The sequence below is a fragment of the Panulirus ornatus genome, chromosome 44 (genome assembly GCF_036320965.1).
Source record: "Panulirus ornatus isolate Po-2019 chromosome 44, ASM3632096v1, whole genome shotgun sequence".
NCBI classification, from domain to species: domain Eukaryota; kingdom Metazoa; phylum Arthropoda; class Malacostraca; order Decapoda; family Palinuridae; genus Panulirus; species Panulirus ornatus.
This window is the reverse complement of record NC_092267.1, coordinates 12,355,107-12,376,187: the sequence shown is the minus strand read 5'-3', so window position 1 is coordinate 12,376,187 and position 21,081 is coordinate 12,355,107. Positions and strand designations below refer to the sequence as shown.

The window sequence follows — 21,081 nt, the reverse complement described above, 5'->3', positions numbered from 1 at the left end:
GTGTTTGTTTGTCATAAAGATATTTGTAGAATTATTACACAACTCACCTGGTGTGGTTGAAAATACTTATAGTGTATATCACATACCTGGCAGCCATACAGTATAAGTCAAAGAGTACACAGCATTTGTAAACACTGACTGAGTATGTTGAATTGTGCATCATTTTGATACAAGGATTAGGTGATACTGGACTCTTATATGTTAGAAGCTACATTGCAAGTGAAAAGTCACCATTATGATTGGGAGTTCAGTCTCATCAAAGAACTTTTCACTCTAAAGGGGTCTCCATATCTTTGCTGTTGGAAGTTGTGCAATATTGGGCTGCAGAAACCTTTAGAAAGGTTCTGGGTAACACCAGGACTCTCATAGGAATTGGTCTAAGAGTAATTGTATATTGAGAGATAAATAAATGAATGCAAAAGTTATGCTTTCTTTAATCATAAGATCAGACTTAAGACATTTTTTTTTTGTAATATCTTGAAACTCTGCTCCTGGTGTGTATGAAATTGTGTTACATTTACTCACTGAAAGGTAAAAAAATGTTTTTTAAGGTTTGTGTATCCATTGTTTTTGTTGAATCCAGGTTTATATTTTTTATTTTTTGCTCTGCCCCACTGATGGCAACTACTTTCACCAAACATATTTCACTCTGATACTGTGCAAATTAACAGAACTGACAAAAACTTCTATGCTTACTTAGCAGTTAGCAATTGAGATCTATGTAAATTATTAATATAGTTATGGCTGATGACATTTGTTTTCTTTTGTCATATACTTTTATGTTATGACTTCTTTTGCCAGTGATCAGATGATTTGTTTTTACCAACACAACATGGGCAGAACTTGCCCCAATCAAGCCATCTCACTTGAAAGAAAAAAGAAAGAGGTTAATATGGGTTCAACAGGTATTTGTAGACCTGACTCTTAAAGAATGAAAGGTTTTATGAAGGGGGAAATACAAAAGAAGGAGAATTCCAGGGCATATCTGTTTAAGGGAAGAATGAGGAATCATAACAGCCAATCCTCAAGTGGCCAGTTTCTTCACATAAAACATGGGAAGCAGCAGGCAGATGCAAGTTTTGGGTCCAAACCATTGAGGCTCAGAACACATGTAAAAAGCTTTCGAGAACATTGGCCAAAATAATACTTGCAGAGTTGAGAGAGAGTGGTAGCAGCATTGCAGCAAATATAGAAGGGAAGGTTGGAGAGAACTGATGCCAAGAGGATTAATGAGATGGTAGGCTTTTGATTCCACTCTAGTTTATAGTGAGTTAGAGAATGACCCATCCCAGCATGTGAGCAGTATTCCATACTTGATACCTGGGGTGAATAAAACCCCTGTAGATATGAAGTAGCTGCTCACAAGATAAATGATTACACAATTCTGTGGTTACCTATACATTACTCCCAGCTTTTGGGAAGCAGTATTTGTCATGTTGATTAGGTGGGGTTTTCAGGATAGTGTGGAGGATATGGTTATGGCAGCACTGTTCAATATGGGAAGGAAAACAGGTACAGAAGCATTTTTGTATTTCAATTCATGTTTAAGTGGTTATGTTTCCATAGGTTTTGTTATTTCTGCAAGTATTTCATCATGTTTTATAGTGATTAACCCTAAAATTGACCTGATCATCATATGCTTACCAGTATTGCTTATTTTTATGTACAAAGACAAGAAAATAAGTTCTTATTCAAGCGTTTACTGATAATCACTCACTATATTTCTAAATCTAAACAAAGGTAGTCATTTCCCAAAGCTAGTTTCATTGTAGATCTATACTGATAAGTTACCCTGGGTAACTTGCCCACTGTGGCCTGTACATCTCAATATAGCTGTACTGTTCAGCCTGTGTAGCAGTGACTTTATGATGTAGGTAGTGCAACATACCCCATATAGTTTTGTGTATGATTATGTACTTTTCTGGTGTGGGGAGAGAACTGTATGCTCATGAGGCCCTGTCACTAGTACTTTTTAATACCATTTAATACCTTAAAGAAGACTTTTAAATCTTGGTAGGAAGGTTTTGTTGACAGTCCTCTCAGAGACCATTCGTACCATCCATTGAGTGTGCATTGTTGCCTGTGCAACAGCTTTGGCCATACAGTGTTACTTGTGCAAAAGTGATGCCCACACAATTTAGCTTTGCTGTGTTATCTATACAGTGTAGCTTGTGAAGTGGTGGCTGTGTGATGTACCTTGTGGAGTGACAGTGGCTGCACAGTGTTGCTTGTGCAGCAGCAGTGACCATACAGTATAGTTTATGTAGCTTTGGCTGTACATTGTAGTGTGTGAAGGAAAGGTGGCTCTTAAAGTGTAGCTTGTGCAGCAGCTGTGGGCGGATAGTATAGCTGGTGCAACAGTGGTACCCATACAGTGTTGCATGTTCATCAGTGGTCGTAAGCTAATCACATGCAGTAGTGGTGGCTTCTCAGTATAGATTGTAGAGCAGTACTTTTAGTTGGGCTTGTGCAGCAACAGTGCTGGTACAGTGAGGGTTGTCAGCAGTCCTTGTACTCTGTAGCTTTTGTAGTGGTGCCCTTTATTTTGATGTTTCCATTGGTGGCTCTTTAGCATGTCATGCAATGCATCTAAACATCCATCACATGGACCTTGGGTTGTGAAAGGAGTTCCTTCAGATGGACAACATGCAAGGTGGAATCCATGGATTATTTATTGTCAGTAACATCTTTAGAAGCCATGACTTCTAATAGCCTTGTTGAACATAGGAACAATATGACAACTTAGTTTCAGACCAAGCTGTGGGGGTAATAGATCTCCAAAACTATCATAAGGGATGTTTAAGGTAATTTAAGGCTCCAAGCTGAACTATGGGTTATAGAAATTTTACAAAACCATCATGAGGTGTCTGTAAGGTTACAATGGATCCAGACCAAGCTCTGGTGGTAGAAGACCTCTGAAACCAAAGTGTATTGAGGTAAGGCCTGAGACTGAGATGGGTGTAGGAGACCTCTGAAACCATCACAAGGCTTGTATGAGGTAAAGAAAGGGCTTTGACGAGAGAGAGAGAGAGAGAGAGAGAGAGAGAGAGAGAGAGAGAGAGAGAGAGAGAGAGAGAGAGAGAGAGAGAGACTCTGTAAGGTACATGTAATATACAAGATCCCAGACTGAGCTGTGGGGTTAAATATATAAATTAAGGAGAGGTTCCAGATCTACTTGTTGTGGTAGAATATCTCAAAAACAATTGTTTGGCATAAGTAAGTAAGGAGTTTAGGAGCATTCCCTCCCAGCTTGGAGCCTAGATTTTACTCACTAGGAAAAGATAGGAATCATTTATTGAAGACTGACTGCTGAGTGATTAGGGTAAAAGAGTTTGAATTGATGTTAGACATCAAAGCATTTTTTTGTCAGAGTGAGTGGCAAAAAGTTGAAAAATGTTAAGGATGATATAAGTTAATAAAGGACAGAAAGGGAGTTAATCAACTCTCCAAAGCACGTGCTAACACGTGCTAACATTTCATGGGGACAAGGATTAAGGAGGTAGGGTTCTTGCAGATCCTTGAAAAATCTCAGTCTTATTTAGATTCATGAATTTTTAAGGCCTTGAAAAAGTCTTAAATATGCAAGAATTGCTGTTTCAGATCATAAAAGGTCTTAAAAGTTGTGTCACCATTTTTCTTTTATCTTGATTTAACCTTTGACTGCTGATGTGAGAAAAGAGTTTGAAACTGTTAAGAAAAAAACTGGAAAACTCATAAAAGAGAAAGTCTTGGCAAGTTATTTATGAAAGTTCAGGTGAAGATGCACACTTCTTGGCTGAAGAAGCAGAAGGGAAGACAGGGAGCTGCATGGCAAACATATCAAATGCAGGAAGGAAAATATTGAAATCAGAGAAGGACTTTGACTTACAAATTAATGAGGAAACAGAAGAGCTGAAGGTCTTTCCATAGTGATTTTTAGGCACAAACCCTAACAGTTTGAAGGTACTTTGTTCACGGGTCATGTTACAATTATTAAACATCTTTTACAAAGTACAGGACGAATATGGACAAGTGTAAGAAATGCATCTAGTTTCATGTTGATGTATCTATACATTTCTCAACATTTTTAGACTTTATTAAATGCTGCATTTATACTCAATTTTTTTATACTTTGTGAAAACCTTCAAGAAAGACAGGTCTTTGTTATTTTAACTTCATCTTAAAATCTCACCTGACTTCTTAAGGGATTGTGGGCAGTAATTCTATAGCATCATCCCATGTCCAGCTGTACTGAGTGGCTTGCATTCTATTTTGATAAGGTATTATGCCTTTAAGCTTTTTATTCACCCATTCCCCAAACACTGTGCCCTCACCTACATAACACAGTTTTATTTTGCTGGTCAAAGGTTAATTGCTCTCATGATATGGCATAGAACAAATGACGTACAGTTCTTCATGTTTCACAAAAATAACAAGATTGTTGTATGATTTAATTTTCATTTTTAATTGCACCTTTTAGCAAAATCAGGTGTGGTTAGTTGAAATGTATGTTTAGTGGTAGATGCAGCACATAGTGTAATTTCTATTTACTTCAATCATGGACTGAAGTTCGTAGTGAAGATAGGCCTTGAGTTTGAAATAAAGGGCAAAGAAATAAGAAAAATCAGTGATGGTTATAGTTCAGGAAGAAATTATAGCCTTTGTAAAAGGAGATTGTAGTTGTTTCTAAAGGCATATGAAGGTAAGGAGTTCCTAAACTTAAGGGCAAAGAAACAAGACATCAGAATGACCCATCCCCAAGTTGCCTTTGGCCTATGGAGTACTGCATAGTCTTGCCAGTGATGGAGGCATGCAGACAGCATGCTGTTCTTAGCAGAAATCAAAGTAACATCATGAAATATGGAAGAAAAAGTGTATTAAGGTGTGAGAGCAGGTTGAGACAGTTGATGAATTGCTTTGCTCTTTGACTTAATTCTTTGTAATCCACCCAGGTTGTATGAGTGCAACATTACACTTTCAAGAACAAAGTTGCTGCATAAGGAAATGATACCTGGTCATTGTATGACAAGGATTGCATTTGTGGTCAAGATTGAATTTTATGATTACTCCTTGTATAAACAGCAAAATTGAGATGATACCAATCTTTGGTTATTGATAATGAGGTTATTACTATAAATGTTCAGGTATAGGATTTTAGAAGTTTCACTGTAATATATTGAGTGATTAATGATGAAATTGTGTGTAACATTGTCCAGCTATGACTTTTGTGCAAGTTGCTCTGTTTAAACATTACAGCTCAGTAGAATGTTTGAAAAATGCATGCGTTGATTTTGATAAGCCTTTTTATTAATTCTCTTTAAATAGGAAAGAATGTTAGTTTATTGTTATGTATTCCTATAGATTTTCAGAGGTTTTGATCCTCACAGATTGTTTGGAAAACCGTAGATTTCAGAAAATCCGGGGAACGTTTGATTGTGGAATAAGTGGTTAGGGAAATAATAGATGTGACTGCTTTTTAACCCATGTATAGGTATACTTTAAGTGTTTAGACAGCGTGAGTCAGCCTACTTGAGCTTGATGCTGTTGGTTGTATCTCTGGTTCATTTTGACGTTTAATTGGCCATTTTATGAAGTAGGTCAACATATGTTTGAATTATTGAATTGTCAGTCCAGCAAAAGTTGAGACTTAACCATTGATTCATGTAGGATCCCAAACTGATCTCCATGTAAAGCTTTTCTGTTTCTTCTTAAAATTGATGAATTTATATAATGCTAGGTATTTGAATGTTGTTGATTTTTAGTGAAGTGCATCTTAGGTACTAAGAAAGAATGATTTTGAAATGTCATGAGAGTGAAGTCAGGGGTTGGTGAGAGGACAGGAGCTAAGGAAAGAGTGCAGTACTGCTTAAGCAGTAGTTGTGGTAGTGTGTGATAAAGTGTAATGAAGTAAATTATAGATTGATGTGAGTAAAAATGAAAGTGGATGGCAAGAGATGAGTGATTATTAGTGGTAATGCACCTGGCTATGAGAGGAAAGATCATAAGAGGCAAGTGTTTTGGGAACAGCTAAGTGAATGTTTAAGCAGTTTTGATGTAAAAGACTGGGTATTAATAATTTGATTGAAGATCTAAATTTGAAGGTAAGAAGTTTTGCAGTGGAGGGTATAACTTGGTCACAGGTGATATTTAGTATTATGAATTGAAATTGTGAACAGCTTGTGGAGTTCTGTGCTGAAAAAGGACTGGTGATTGGGAATACCTGGTTTAGAAAGATGGATATACACAAGTATACACATGTGAATAGGAGAGATGGTCAATGGGCATCATTAGATTACATATTAATTGAAAGCGTGTAAAAGAAAGTCTTTTGGATGTAACTGTGCAGTTGGTAGAATGTCTCATCACTACCTTGTGGAGGTGAGAGTGAAGATATGTAGTAGTTTTCAAAAAAAGAGGAAACTATGTTGGGGAGAAGAGAGTGGTGAGAGAAAGAGAGCTTGGAGAAAAGCCTTGTGTGAAGAAATATCAGGAGAGGTTGAGTGTAGAATGGCAAAAGGTGAGAGTAAATGAAGTTAGGTGTGGAATGGGAGTTACTTATGGAAGCAGTGCTGACGTGCAAGAAATGCATGTGGCATGTTAGTGGGCTAATTAGGTTAGAAAAGGTAGTGAATTGTGGCATAAAGTAAAGTTGCTAGTGAAAGAAAAGAAAGGCATTTGGGCAGTACTTAGAGGGAAGGAGTGCACATAATTAGGGTATGTATAAGCTAAAGAGCAGGAGGTAGGCATAAAGGTGCAGGGGTTGAAAAAGAGGGCAAATGAGAGTTGGGGTGAGTGAGTATCAGCAAAGTTTAGGGAGATTAAGATGTTTTGGAAGAAGGTAAGTTATGTGTGAAAGACAAGAGAATGAGTGGGAGCATCTGTTAGGAGACAAAAGTGAGGAGGTGATGAAGTGGGTATTTTGAAGGATTGTTGAATATGAGTGGCAGATGTATAGTGTTTGGGTTGGGGAGGTATGCAAAGTGAGTCATGGGAGTGGTTTGGTAAAGAGAGAAGAGGTGGTGAAAGCCTTATGTAAGATGAAATGTGGCATGATGGCTGGAGTGGATGGTATTGCAATTGCATTTATTATGAAAGGATGCGAGTATGTTGTTGATTGGTTGATAAGGATATTCAGTGTATGTATGGATTATGGTGTGGTGCCTGAGGATTGACAGAGAACATGTATAGAGCCACTTTATAAAGGCAAAAGGGATAAAGGTGAGTGATCAAACTACAGAGTTATAAGGTTTTTAAGTATAACAGGTAAGTTGGATGAAAGGATATTGAGTGAGAGGATGAAGGCATGTACAGAGAATTGGATTAGGAAGGAGCAGTTGGGTTTCTGAATTGGTAAAAGATGTGTGGATGAGGTGTTTATGATAAGTGTGAGAAATATGTAGAAAAACAGATGGATTTGTGTGTGGCATTTATGGATCTGGTGAAGGCATATGATAGGGCTGATAGAGATGCCTAGAGGAAGGTCTTAAAAATATACAGTGTGGGAGAAAAGCTGCTAGAAGCATTGAGAAGTTTTTATCAAGGGTGTAATACATGTGTACAGTAGGAAGTGGGGAGAATGAATGATTCCAATTGAAGGTTTGTCTATGGCAGAGGTGTATATGTCACCATGAATGTTCAGTGTATGTATGGAATGGGTGGTGAGGGTGGTAAATTTGAGAGTCTGGGAAAACGTGTGAGTATGCAGTCTGTGAGGGATGAAAGGGCCTAGGAAGTGAGTCAGGTGTTGTTTGCGGATGATACAGAATTGGTGGCAGATTCAAGTGAGGAGTTGCAGAAATTGGGAACTGAGTTAGGAAGAGCTTGTGAAAGGAGGAACTTTAGAGTAAATTTGAATAAATACAAGGGTATTAGGTTTAGTAGAGGTGAGGGACAAGTTTGTTGTTGTAAGCATGAATGGAGAAAACTTAAAGGAAGTGAGTCAGGTGTTGTTTGCTGATGATACAGAATTGGTGGCAGATTCGAGTGAGGAGTTGCAGAAGTTGGGGACTGAGTTAGGAAGCTTGTGAAAGGAGGAAATTGAGAATAAATTTGATTAAATAGATACCTGGGAATGCACATGGTAGAGAATGGAACCATGAAAGCTAAGATGAGTCATAGGGTCAGTGAGGGTGCGAAGGTTCTTGGAGTGCTGAGGAAAATGTGAAAAGGGAGAACATTATTTAGGAGGGCAAAAATGGATATGGTTGGAGTTATAGTAATCCCAATGATTTTATGTGGATGCAAGGCATGGGGTATAGATTATGGCTGTGTGGATTGTGGATTTGTTGGAAATGATGAAAAGGACGGTATGTGGTGTGTGGTAAGTGTGATCGAGCAAGTAATGAAAGGATAAGAGAGTGATGTGGTAATAAAAAGGGTGTGGTTGAGAGAAGAGATGAAGAGGGTATGCTGAAATGGTTTGTATGAAGAGAATGAATGAGGAGAAGTTTATATTTTATTTTGCTTTGTCGCTGTCTCCCGCATTTGCGAGGTAGCGCAAGGAAACAGATGAAAGAAATGGCCCAACCCACCCCCATACACATGTATATACATACACGTCCACACACGCAAATATACATACCTATACATCTCAATGTACACATATATATATACACAGACATATACATATATACACATGTACATAATTCATACTCTCTGCCTTTATTTATTCCCATCGCCTCCTCGCCACACATGGAATAACAACCCCCTCCCCCCTCATGTGTGCGAGGAGCGCTAGGAAAAGACAACAAAGGCCCATTTGTTCACACATTCGTTCATGTAATAATGCACCGAAACCACAGTTCCCTTTCCACATCCAGGCCCCATAGAACTTTCCATGGTTTACCCCAGATGCTTCACATGCCCTGGTTCAATCCATTGACAGCACGTCGACCCCTGTATACCACATCGATCCAATTCACTCTATTCCTTGCCCGCCTTTCACCCTCCTGCATGTTCAGGCCCCGATCACTCAAAATCTTTTTCACTCCATCTTTCCACGTCCAATTTGGTCTCCCACTTCTCCTCGTTCCCTCCACCTCTGACACATATATCCTCTTGGTCAATCTTTCCTCACTCATTCTCTCCATGTGCCCAAACCATTTCAAAACACCCTCTTCTGCTCTCTCAACCACGCTCTTTTTATTTCCACACATCTCTCTTACCCTTACATTACTTACTTGATCAAACCACCTCACACCACACATTGTCCTCAAACATCTCATTTCCAGCACATCCACCCCCCTGGGCACAACTCTATCCATAGCCCACACCTCGCAACCATACAACATTGTTGGAACCACTAATCCTTCAAACATACCCATTTTTGCTTTCCGAGATAATGTTCTCGACTCCCACACATTCTTCAATGCTCCCAGGATTTTCGCCCCCTCCCGCACCCTATGATTTACTTCCGCTTCCATGGTTCCATCCGCTGCCAGATCCACTCCCAGATATCTAAAACACTTTACTTCCTCCAGTTTTTCTCCATTCAAACTTACCTCCCCATTGACTTGACCCTCAACCCTACTGTACCTAATAACCTTGCTCTTATTCACATTTACTCTTAACTTTCTTCTTTCACACACTTTACCAAACTCAGTCACCAGCTTCTGCAGTTTCTCACATGAATCAGCCACCCAGCGCTGTATCATCAGCGAACAACAACTGACTCACTTCCCAAGCTCTCTCATCCACAACAGACTTCATACTTGCCCATCTTTCCAAAACTCTTGCATTCACCTCCCTAATAACCCCATCCTTAAACAAATTAAACAACCATGGAGACATCACACACCCCTGCCCTGCCTGTGTGTGTGTGTCAGAAGTGGAGGGAACAGTAATTGGGAGACCAAATTGAAGGTGAGAGAATGGAGTGATCTGGGCCGGAACATGCCTGAGGTTGAAAGGCATGCATGGGTTAGAGTGAATTAGAATGATAAGATATACAGGGTTTGACATGCCGTTAGTGGGCTGAACTAGGGCATGGGAAGCATCTGTGGTAACCTATGCAAAATTCTCTGAAGCCTGGTTGTGGATAGAGTGGAGGTCAAGAGGAAGGTGCCGAGTGCCATTTCGCATGTGAGCGAGGTAGTGCCAGAGGCCGCATTCATTCACATACATTCTCTATCTTTGGAGGGTAATGCACTGAAACCACAGCTCCTTATCTACGAGGCCCCACATACCTTTTCATGGCTTCCCCTGGTTGCTTTACATGCTCTGGTTCAGTCTAGTGAGAACACATTGACCCATGTATACAACATCATATCAGTTCATTCTATCCTGAGAATGTCTTTCACCCTCCTGCATGTTCAGGCCCTGAGCACTCAAATTCTTTTCCACTGCATCCTCCCATCTGCAATTTGGTTTCCCACTTCTCCATGATCCATCCACTTCTGACACATATATCTTCTATGTCAACCTCTCATTATTCTTTCTTTCCATACCTCTACAATTTCTGCACACCATCAGTTCTCTCAGTCACACTCTTTTTCTTATTGCACCTTTCTCTTACTCTTTTGTTACTTAATCAAGCCACTTCACACCTCCAAACATCCTCATCTACAGCCTATGACATGCATCCATATAACATTGTTAAAACTACTATACCTTCAAACTTGCCCTTTTTCACTACTATTTGCTATCATATTCACTCCTAGATATCTAAAATACTTCACCCCCTCTGATTTTTCTCCATTCAAACTCACACTCCAAACCAACCTGTTCCTCTACCTTGTTAAACGTAATTAACTTACTTTTATTTGGCACTTTCAGAGCCTTTGTCCCTGCACCCACCCTATGACTCACTTCCACTTCCATGGTTCCATTTGCTGCCATATTCAGTCTCAGGTTTGTAAAACACTTCACTTCCTCCAACTTTTCTCCATTCAAACTCATACCCCAGCTATCGTGTCTCCTCAACCATCCTGAACCTAATAACTATGCTTATGTTCACATTTATTGTCAGCTTACTTCTTTCACATGCACTCCCAGTACTACCTATCTTGGTATTGGGAGGGTTAGTGACAACTGTTTAGTGAGGCATCACTTGAGTGATTGTCAAAAAGTGATTGTCAAGTTATGCTTCTTTGACTTGGGTAGCTGTCTTTTCTTTCTGCCTCACCCACACATGGACTGCTGGCATTCTGTCTACAATCATACAACCTCTCCTTTTCACACATAGCACTTGGTAACACCTACTTCACACAACTTATTCTTTGTAACACTAGATTTTGCCTTTTGGCAAATTAGTTGGAGCAATAAACATAAGTAGATGGTAGGAACATTAGACAGGAGCATTAGTTAGAAACAATATGTAGAATTAGTAGGTGGGAGGATTAAGTAGCAGTAGGTTGGAGCATTAGTTAGACTCTTTAGGTAGAAGCATCTGAAAACACTGCACTAGAGTTACCCTATGCCAGTGGCCTGTTAAGTGTGAGGCAGTAAAGGCTAAAAAGTGGCACAGGAATTTAGCTCTTATGAAGATGCTTTTGCTGTGGCCACCCCCTTGAGGAAGTTCCCAAGGGAAGGGATATCAGAGATATAGATGGATAGTTAAGTAGAGTGGTTCAGTCACTTGAGTAAAGAAAGGTTAAGAGAGAGGTGTGGTAATAAAAACAGTGTGGTTGAGAGAGCTGAAGAGCATGTGCTGAAATGGTGTACACATTGAGAGAATGAGTGACGAAAGGTTGACAAAGAGGATTTATATGTCAGAGGGGGGGGGGGGGGGGGGGATGGCTAACCAAGTTAGAGATGGAAAGATGGACTGAAAAAGATTCTGAATGATTGGAGCCTGAACATGAAGGAGGGTTAAAGGCCTGCATGGGATAAGGTGAATTGGATTGATGTGGTATACTGGCGTTGTCGTGCTGTCAGTGGACTGTACCAGTTCATGTAAAGCATCTGGTTAAACCATTAAAAGGTCTGTTAGGCCTGGTTGTGAATGGGGAGCTCTTGTTTCGATGCATTACACTTGACAGCTTTAGAATGGATTTGAGTGGATGTGGTCTTTCCTCTTCTGTTCCTGGTGCTACCTTGCTAATGCGTGAAATGGCAGTCAAGTAAGAGAGAGAGAGCAAATTGTGCTATCCACTTAGATTATCCAGGCTGGATTTTTGCAACTATCCAGCAGGTTTGGTATTTGGCTAGATGATGAAATTCACCATCCAGTGCATTCCTTTTAGTTACATATACAGTAAACCCTCAATTTAATGGACTAATTGGTGGAGAGGGTGTCCATTTCTGCTGAAAGTCCGTTAAATGAGAGCATAACCTGTGGACCATATTTTGTTACAATATACAGTGATACTGTATACAGTATACAGTTCATAAGCTTTCTTTTAACTCCTTTATCACTTGATGTCTTTTTATTTGTAAGGATTGCAAAACTATTTAATGAATAACATCACAGTTCTCTGTATACTTACTACCTGACTGCACGGTAGCTTGAGGGAGTCTGAGACTGAAAAAAGCGAATATACCCAACACTACCAAAAACAAGAGCAATATGAAATGTGCATGGTGCAGCATTTGAGAATTTTTAATTATTTAGTTTTTTGAATTATTAATTGATATATTTGCCTGGTCTGTTGAATCTGAAATCTGTTAAATCAGTGGTTTACTGTACATGGAATGATGGTTCCAACAGTCTTGAATAATTAAAGGAGCAGCATGGCAGGCATATGAGAGACCAACCATTGTAGGTGGAATTGCTTCTAAAACCAACAGATGTTATGTGTAAGGAAAGGCAAGCAGTACTGCACCCTTTCAACATGGTTCATATATAACAACTTTTTGGTATTACACTATCACTGGCAGCTCATTTAGAATTTTATCACAAGGACAGGGACAGCTACTTGTTACCTTATAGGAATCGTTGGTTTGAAGGATGCCTCAAAAAGATCAAAAGATTGATCAGATTGGTAAATTTAGTAGTTGTGTGAAAACATTTGATGTGGAGGTTTTACTTTTTGTGAAACATGAACACATCAGTTAATTAGGAAGTTTTGTGAGAATTGTAATGAAATATTAGAAGCTATGCCTTTTTTTTGTATATACTTTTTGAACTGTTGTGCTGACTTAATGTATAGTGGTTGTGTTACTTGTTTTGTGGAGTTGAGGGGAATGTAATATCATCATTGACAACAAGGCTTATAGGTTTCCAAAATTCTTCTGGTTTGTTTTATTCAGGTACCACAGATAACATTGCTTTCTAACAGTATCTGTTTATATTTATGGAGGTTGTTTTATTCGGATATTTTGAAAATGCATACTTTGAATTTTGTTTTGTTTTGTATCATTGTAGATGTATTAAAAAAAGAAGGAAGTTGGAGAAATAATTCCATTTAGGTGCAGTGTGGTACGTTAGTCTGGCAATGTGGTCTGGATATATGTATATGATTACTTTATTTTGTGTTATAACATGCTTATCTTCACACTGCACAGGTTTTCTGCAGCTGATAGGGTGGCCGGATGACCATGCATGAACATCCTGGAATAATTTACATAATTGTTATGATGAAAGCACCACTGCTATAATATCTGGAAACTGAATGCCTCACTTGTGACCATATGCCACCACCATTCTTTGAGCCTGCATTCCAGTGAGAAAGGTCGAGTATCTGTAGCTCCTCCCAGTATTCCAATTATTTTATTTAATTATTTCAAGTAGTGAATCTTCTTACTATGCTTTCCAGATCAGCATCTACCACCAGTATTAAAAGTTTTATAAGTGAACAACCATTTTACAGTCAAGCTAGAAAGAGTGCACTAAGATTTTTTAAAGCATATACAATATTCGTCCCACCATCTTGATGCTGTACTTGCTTTGTCATGTGAAGGAGGTGAATGTTTAAATGAATATGTGTAAGAGCAAGATTCTTATTTTTATGAAGACATTCAGTGGAATATCATTCTGTGTGGAGAATTATTACTAATTTTGTTCGTTGATTTGGGTCTTTGATGAGAAACATCAGTAAGGATGTTCATGAAAATGCTGAAATCGAGAGGAGAATTAAGCAATGGAGATGAATTCACTTAACCAAAGAGTTAAGTGCATGTATGGATGTAAGTTTAACAGGGTCCAGACTGTTAAGAAATTAGCCATTTTTAAGTTAGTAGCATTTGCAGTAAGTTTTTTTTGGGGGGGGAGAGAGAGAGAGAGAGAGAGAGAGAGAGAGAGAGAGAGAGAGAGAGAGAGAGAGAGAGAGAGAGAGGAAAAATGAAGATGAAGAGATAGAGAAAAGAATGAAAATGTAAGAAAAGTATGTTTGTAATGAAATCAAAGAGAGAGTTCTTTTGAGTTGACATGACTGTATGATGCTTGGTAATTGATGGGCTGGTGAAGAACGCCTTTGATAGTATGATTAAAGGTATGAGAAGAGATTCTCCGTGAAAGGCATGACAGAGATAGTATAACTAAAGGTGTAAGAAGAATTTCATTTTGAAAAATATGACATGCAGAATTAAATGTTTTAAGGTTTGAGGTATTTCATGTGAGGATGAGAGAATTATTTTCATCATTACAATAGAGTGGATTTGTGGATAAGATGGTGTGAATAGGTGAATTAGTGTTCACAAATTATTATAATGTAAGATACAAAGTTTATTATCAAGAAACAAGTATGCTAGTGTGAAAGCCTGTGTTCACCTAAGCAGATTGGAGAAAATGTGAAGATGTATGTGAGTGATATGATTAGTGCTGTGGTATATATTGATCCACCACATATGAATGAAAGTTGAGTTAAAGATAAGATATTGATAGAGGATGGTGTTTAATGAAGTTGAAGTCATATTGTATTACCACTTCCAGGTGTTTTACAATCCAGTCATGTGTTGTGGCAAGATCTGAGTGTAATGCAAAACTTATCTCCTGCAAACCTCATACATTATTTCATCCCATGGAAATGCATTACAAATATCTGATTTTTGTTTTAGATTGATTTTAAGCTAATGAAGATTTCATTGATTTGGAGATTCTCTGTGAGTGATGCCATGAAACTCATTGTGGTTTAGCTAATGTTAGATTGTGAAGTAAAAAAAAAAGGGTAGTAAGACGAGTTTTTGTAGCATCAAGTTGAATGTGTAGTACGACTGAAGATTTTGGAGCATGAATTTAAGAACAAGGGTAGTAAGACTTGAGCTTTGGTGAGCATGAAGTCAAGGAAAAAGGGTAGTAAGATATAAGATTTTGAAGCATATAGCTTTTCAGAACTAATGCTTGGGAATTTTCTTGATGTGGTGGTTCATAACTCCTGAAAGCTTTAATGTAGGAATTTGAAAATTTTTGACTAAGTATTCCCATCATACCCTCCACCTTTAGCCCCTCATGACATCATAATACCATTTGGTAGAGACGATAATTACTCCTGAGAACAGTAGTGTAGGAATTTGAAAATTGCTGACAAAGTCTACCCATTATGCCTTTCACCTTTAGCGTCTCATGACACCATGTTACCATTTGTTAGAGGCAGTCACAAAATCTGTGCATAGGACATCAGTATTATGTTCAGAGGTCTTCACAAAATCTTTGTGCAGGACATCAGCACATCAACTTAAAGCACTCATAGGATCTTATTATAATGAATTACATATTATTTGGGAATTCACTTCATCTGAAGTGAGAGATGTAGACTGTGCAAGTCAGTTTTTTCGTGTATAAATTTTTTATTTTGGAAGTACTCTTTCAGATGATTTTACAGTGCACAGTTTCTGCTATTGGCTTGTGGCTGTTAGTTTTATTCCATTCTTTTAGTATTGAAGCTGTGGTTGCAGCAATTTTACTGATTTGCAATGCTATAGTTTTGCCCTATGTTTAATCAAACTTTTTGTCCATCACTTTTTGCCTGTGCTATTGCCTATGAAGAGGTTTTAAAAACATGCAAATATTTCTCTCTCTCTCTCTCTCTCTCTCTCTCTCTCTCTCTCTCTCTCTCTCTCGATTGATCGATCGATCGATCGATTGATTGATTGACTCCTTCTGCATCTGTGGGGTGGGGCCAGGAACAGATGAAGAATAGCCAGATTCACCTGCATTTGTTCCCTATCTGTTATGTTCACTGCACCAAAACTGCAGCTCTCTATCCACAACCAGGCCCCACAGACCTTTCCATGATTTATCCAGGCTACTTTCAAATACCTAGGTTCAATCCATTAACAGCAAGTCAACCCATGTATAACATATCATTGCAGTTCAGTCTAATCTGTTCGTGCTTTTCACCCTCTTCCATGTTTAGGCCCAGATCTCAAATTATTTTTCTCTCCATCCTTCCATCTCCTATTTAGTTTACTTATTCCCCTTGTTCCCTCCACTTTTGACACATATATCCTTTTTGTTAATGTCTTCTTGGTTATTCTCTCCATATGTCCAAAACATTTCAGCTCACCTACATCATTTCTCTCATCCCCACTCTTTTTGTATTACCACAGCTCTCTCTAGCCCTTTCATTCCTTACTAGGTCAAACTACCTAACTGCACATATTGTTCTCAGACATTTCATTTCCAGTACTTCCATACTCATCTGCACATCCCCATGCCTTATGCCTTGCACTTGTGTAAAATTGTTGGAACTACTATACCTTCAAACAGACACTTTTGCTCTCCCAGACAACATTCTCTCTTTCCACACATTTATCAATGCTCCCAGAACTTTTGCTCACCCTATGTTTTGCTTCCGGTTCCATGGTTCTGTTTGCTATCATGTCTACTCCCAGGTATCATAAACACCTCACTTCCTTCAGTTTATCTCCATTCATACTTACACCCCAGCTAACCTGACCCTCGACCTTGCTAAATCTAGTGACCTAGTTTTTATTCCCAGTTAACCTTGACTTCCTCCTTTCACATACACCTCCACACTCGGTGACCACCTTCTTTGGTTTCTCACTTGAATCTACCATCAGTGCAATATCATCAGCAAGCAACAACTGACTCACTTCCCAAGGCTTCTCATCCCTTACAGACTGCATACTCTCCTTTTCTCCAGTTCTCCAAAACTTTTGCATTATCCTCCTTCACCACCTCCCCATAAACAAATTTGACAGCCATGGAAGCATCATACTCCCCAGCCAAATACCAGCCTTCAAATGGAACCACTCACTCTCCTCTCTTCCCATTTGTGCACATGCCTTACCCTGATGAAATCTTCTCACTGCTCCTAAAAGCTTTCCTTCCACACCATATAACCATAAGACCTTCCACATGCAATGCTGATTAACCCTGTTGTATGTTTTCTCCAGAACAATGAATGCCATGTATAAATCCTTCTATTTCTGACACACATCCTCTTCCTCTTGTGAAGTTGCACTATTCTTCCCCAATCTGATGCTCTGTACTTGCAGTCACTCTCATAATTACTACTCTCCCATACAACTTGTAAAGTGCACTCAATATGCTTATACCTCAGTCGTTTGAACACTCACTCTTATCCCCCTTGCCTTTATACAATGGCACAAGATATGCATGCATTCTGCCAGTCCTCAGGCACCTCACCATGGTCCACACATACATTGAAAATCTTTCCATACATACTTTGAAAATCCTAACTAACCAATCAACAATACAGTTACCCCCTTTCAGTGGATGTCAGATTGCACTCCTGTGACCTATGTAGCTGTCTTTTCTTTCTGCCTCACTAACACGTGGACTACTTGCATTCTGTCCAAAAACATACAGTCTCCTTGTCATACATAACACTTGACAACACAACTCTTAGCTCATTCTTCATAAGTAGTTTTTCCTGTAGTGAGCACTGTGCACTATCCCTGCCTTTTGGCAAAATGGTAGGAGCAGTAGATAGAAGTAGGTAGGAACTTTTAGGCAGGAGCATTAGGTAGTTGTATCAGTCAGTAGGAACATTAGAGAGAAGCCTCAGCAAACTCTGCCCTAGAATTACCGTCTGTCAGTAGCCTATTAAGGATGAGGCATAAAGGCTAAGAAGTGGCACTGGAGTTATATTGTGGTAACTCTATTGCTGTGGCCATCCTTTTGAGGGAGTTCCAATTGGAACAGGTGTCAGAGATATAGTTAGATAGATAGATTGATTGATAGACTTAGTAAATTCAACTGCAGTACCATCCACTTTATTCACCGTGCCCCATTTCATCTAACGCAAGGCTTCCACCACTTATCTCTTCACCAGACCACTCTTCATGACCCTCTCGCTTTGCATACCACCCAAACCCAAACACCTTACATTTGCCACCCTGTCGTCAGACACAGTCACCTGTCCTTCAGCATACTCACTCGGTCTCCTCCTCTCTTCATTACTACTTGTTACCACTTCCCCATTTTGCCCTTCGTCAGTGTTCCCATTTCTTTTCTTGTTTGCACTGAATTTATCGACTGCCTATACATCCTCCTTTCCTCTTTTTCAACCCCTGTACCTTCCTCTTAAACTCCTGCCACTTTCACTTATATCACTGCCAATCATATGTGATCTTTTTTCACTAGCAACATCATTTTCACTTCATCCTACCACCCACTCTCCTTTCAAATCTGCCCACCTCCTACCTTGTGCATGCCATATGCATCTTTCACATGTAAGTACTGTGTCTCTAAATATCTATCACTCCTCATCCACTCCCCTAGCTTTTATTCTACTCTCTCTCTCTCTCTCTCTCTCTCTCTCTCTCTCTCTCTCTCTCTCTCTCTCTCTCTCTCTCTCTCTCTCTCTCTCTCTCTCCCCCTCTCTCCCTCTCTCTCTCTCTCTCTCTCTCTCTCTCTCTCTCTCTCTCTCTCCTGTACCTGAGGAACAAGGCTCCACGCCATGCTTTGATTCATGTTTTAGGAGTTTCATGTTGTATGAATAACACTACAGTACCAATTGTGGTTGAAATTTAATTCATTTATATAATGTTTTACATTCCATATATGTTGGCAAAAAAACATTAAACCCATATCTGTGGTAAAATCCTCTAATACACCAGAGCATTGTATTTGTAACAAAATATGATATGCATATTTATTGTAGCAAATAACAGGAATGGGGTAAAATACACAACATATCCACAATGATTAAGGAAGTATATGGTAGGTATTGGTATACCTAGGGTATCCCTCAAAAACTTGATAACTTGTAAGTGAGACATGTAAAATGATTTTTTTTTTGAAAGTTGGATTAGACTTATGCACAAGATCAAACTATACATGAGTATATATATCATATTCCCATCATAAGATGAATTTTTTTTTGCATATTTATTGCCATTCCTGCCCCATAGTCCTATAATTATAATAAAAGGAAAAATAACTTGCATAGTTTTACTGATTCCATCATGATCAAAATATTGATTTTTTTTTTTTTTGCTTTGTCGCTGTCTCCCGCGTTTGCGAGGTAGCGCAAGGAAACAGATGAAAGAAATGGCCCAACCCGCCCCCATACACATGTATATACATACACATCCACACACGCAAATATACATACCTACACAGCTTTCCATGGTTTACCCCAGACGCTTCACATGCCCTGATTCAATCCACTGACAGCACGTCAACCCCGGTATACCACATCGATCCAATTCACTCTATTCCTTGCCCTCCTTTCACCCTCCTGCATGTTCAGGCCCCGATCACACAAAATCTTTTTCACTCCATCTTTCCACCTCCAATTTGGTCTCCCACTTCTCCTCATTCCCTCCACCTCCGACACGTATATCCTCTTGGTCAATCTTTCCTCACTCATTCTCTCCATGTGCCCAAACCATTTCAAAACACCCTCTTCTGCTCTCTCAACCATGCTCTTTTTATTTCCACACATCTCTCTTACCCTTACGTTACTTACTCGATCAAACCACCTCACACCACACATTGTCCTCAAACATCTCATTTCCAGCACATCCACCCTTCTGCGCACAACTCTATCCATAGCCCACGCCTTGCAACCATACAACATTGTTGGAACCACTATTCCTTCAAACATACCCATTTTTGCTTTTCGAGATAATGTTCTCGACTTCCACACATTCTTCAAGGCTCCCAGGATTTTCACCCCCTCCCCCACCCTATGATCCACTTCTGCTTCCATGGTTCCATCTGCCGCCAGATCCACTCCCAGATATCTAAAACACTTTCCTTCCTCCAGTTTTGCTCCATTCAAACTCACCTCCCAATTGACTTGACCCTCAACCCTACTGTACCTAATAACCTTGCTCTTATTCACATTTACTCTTAACTTTCTTCTTTCACACACTTTACCAAACTCAGTCAAAATATTGATGTCATAATATTGATGTCATAATGATTAATGTATACCTTGTCCTCCTGTTCAATTGTTTTCCTTAGCAAAATTATTATATTTTCCAATGATGTTAGTTTATGCATTCATTCCTTTTTGATTATCTTTCGTAATTACTTATAATTTGGTAAGTGGCACCTTACCCCTTCAGCTTTCAAAAATACTTTTTAACCCCATAACTCATCACTTAGCTTTACTTTCCAATCCTATGAATCTCGGTTTTTAAGTTGTTTAGAAGGAAAATGCCTTTGACCATACAGTTTCAGAATTCATACAGCAATAAAAATGTCACCTCAGGACGATGATTTGTCCACTTTAATGACTTGTTAATGCGTAAAAGTTTTATAGATGTTTCAGCACAACATGCTAAAAGTGCGAGAGTAAGTCTTGAGTATCAAGTGAGTTCCCAGTGCACATGTTTTATTGTATATTTTACCTAAGGCAAGGAATTGAATTGTAATTATTATTTTGTTTTATATAAAAGATTTTTCCATGTTGTATGTGATTTGTTGATTATTTGTAGCAGTAAATTTTAGGTTTTTAAAATTACAAGACACCAGTTAGATGCAGTGTTGTCAAGGTCAGGCAGGTGCTGGTAACACTGGCTCCATTTGTGCTTGAAATATGTACATGTGTTTCATCTTCAATAGGTAAGCAAATAAGATAAATAGATAAATAATGGTTTATTGGAATTAGGCTACCAATCGCCTGAAGATACACAGTTGAGGTGTTACAGATATCACAGAAGTGGGTGGTCTTGATATTTACTTGGTAACTAATCATGCAAGAGCATAAGATTAGGGTGAGATGGATATTTCCCCACTTTGGATAAGCATGTAGGTGAGGTGCATTCAGATAGCCAGGGTGGCAG

At 39.0% G+C, this 21,081-nt stretch overlaps 1 protein-coding gene across 15 annotated transcripts in view; it reads left to right on the top strand.

Moving 5' to 3' along the window:
* LOC139762749 (trithorax group protein osa-like) overlaps positions 1-21,081 on the top strand; it is a 437,278-nt gene that overhangs the window by 99,415 nt on the left and 316,782 nt on the right. For 3 of the 15 annotated variants that reach the window (XM_071687856.1, XM_071687857.1, XM_071687854.1), the window contains exon 2: positions 13,423-13,589. The exons of the other annotated variants lie outside the window; for them this stretch is intronic. The gene's annotated coding sequence lies outside the window, so the exon portion shown is untranslated. The remainder of the gene's footprint in view (positions 1-13,422; positions 13,590-21,081) is intronic. 15 annotated transcript variants of the gene reach the window in all.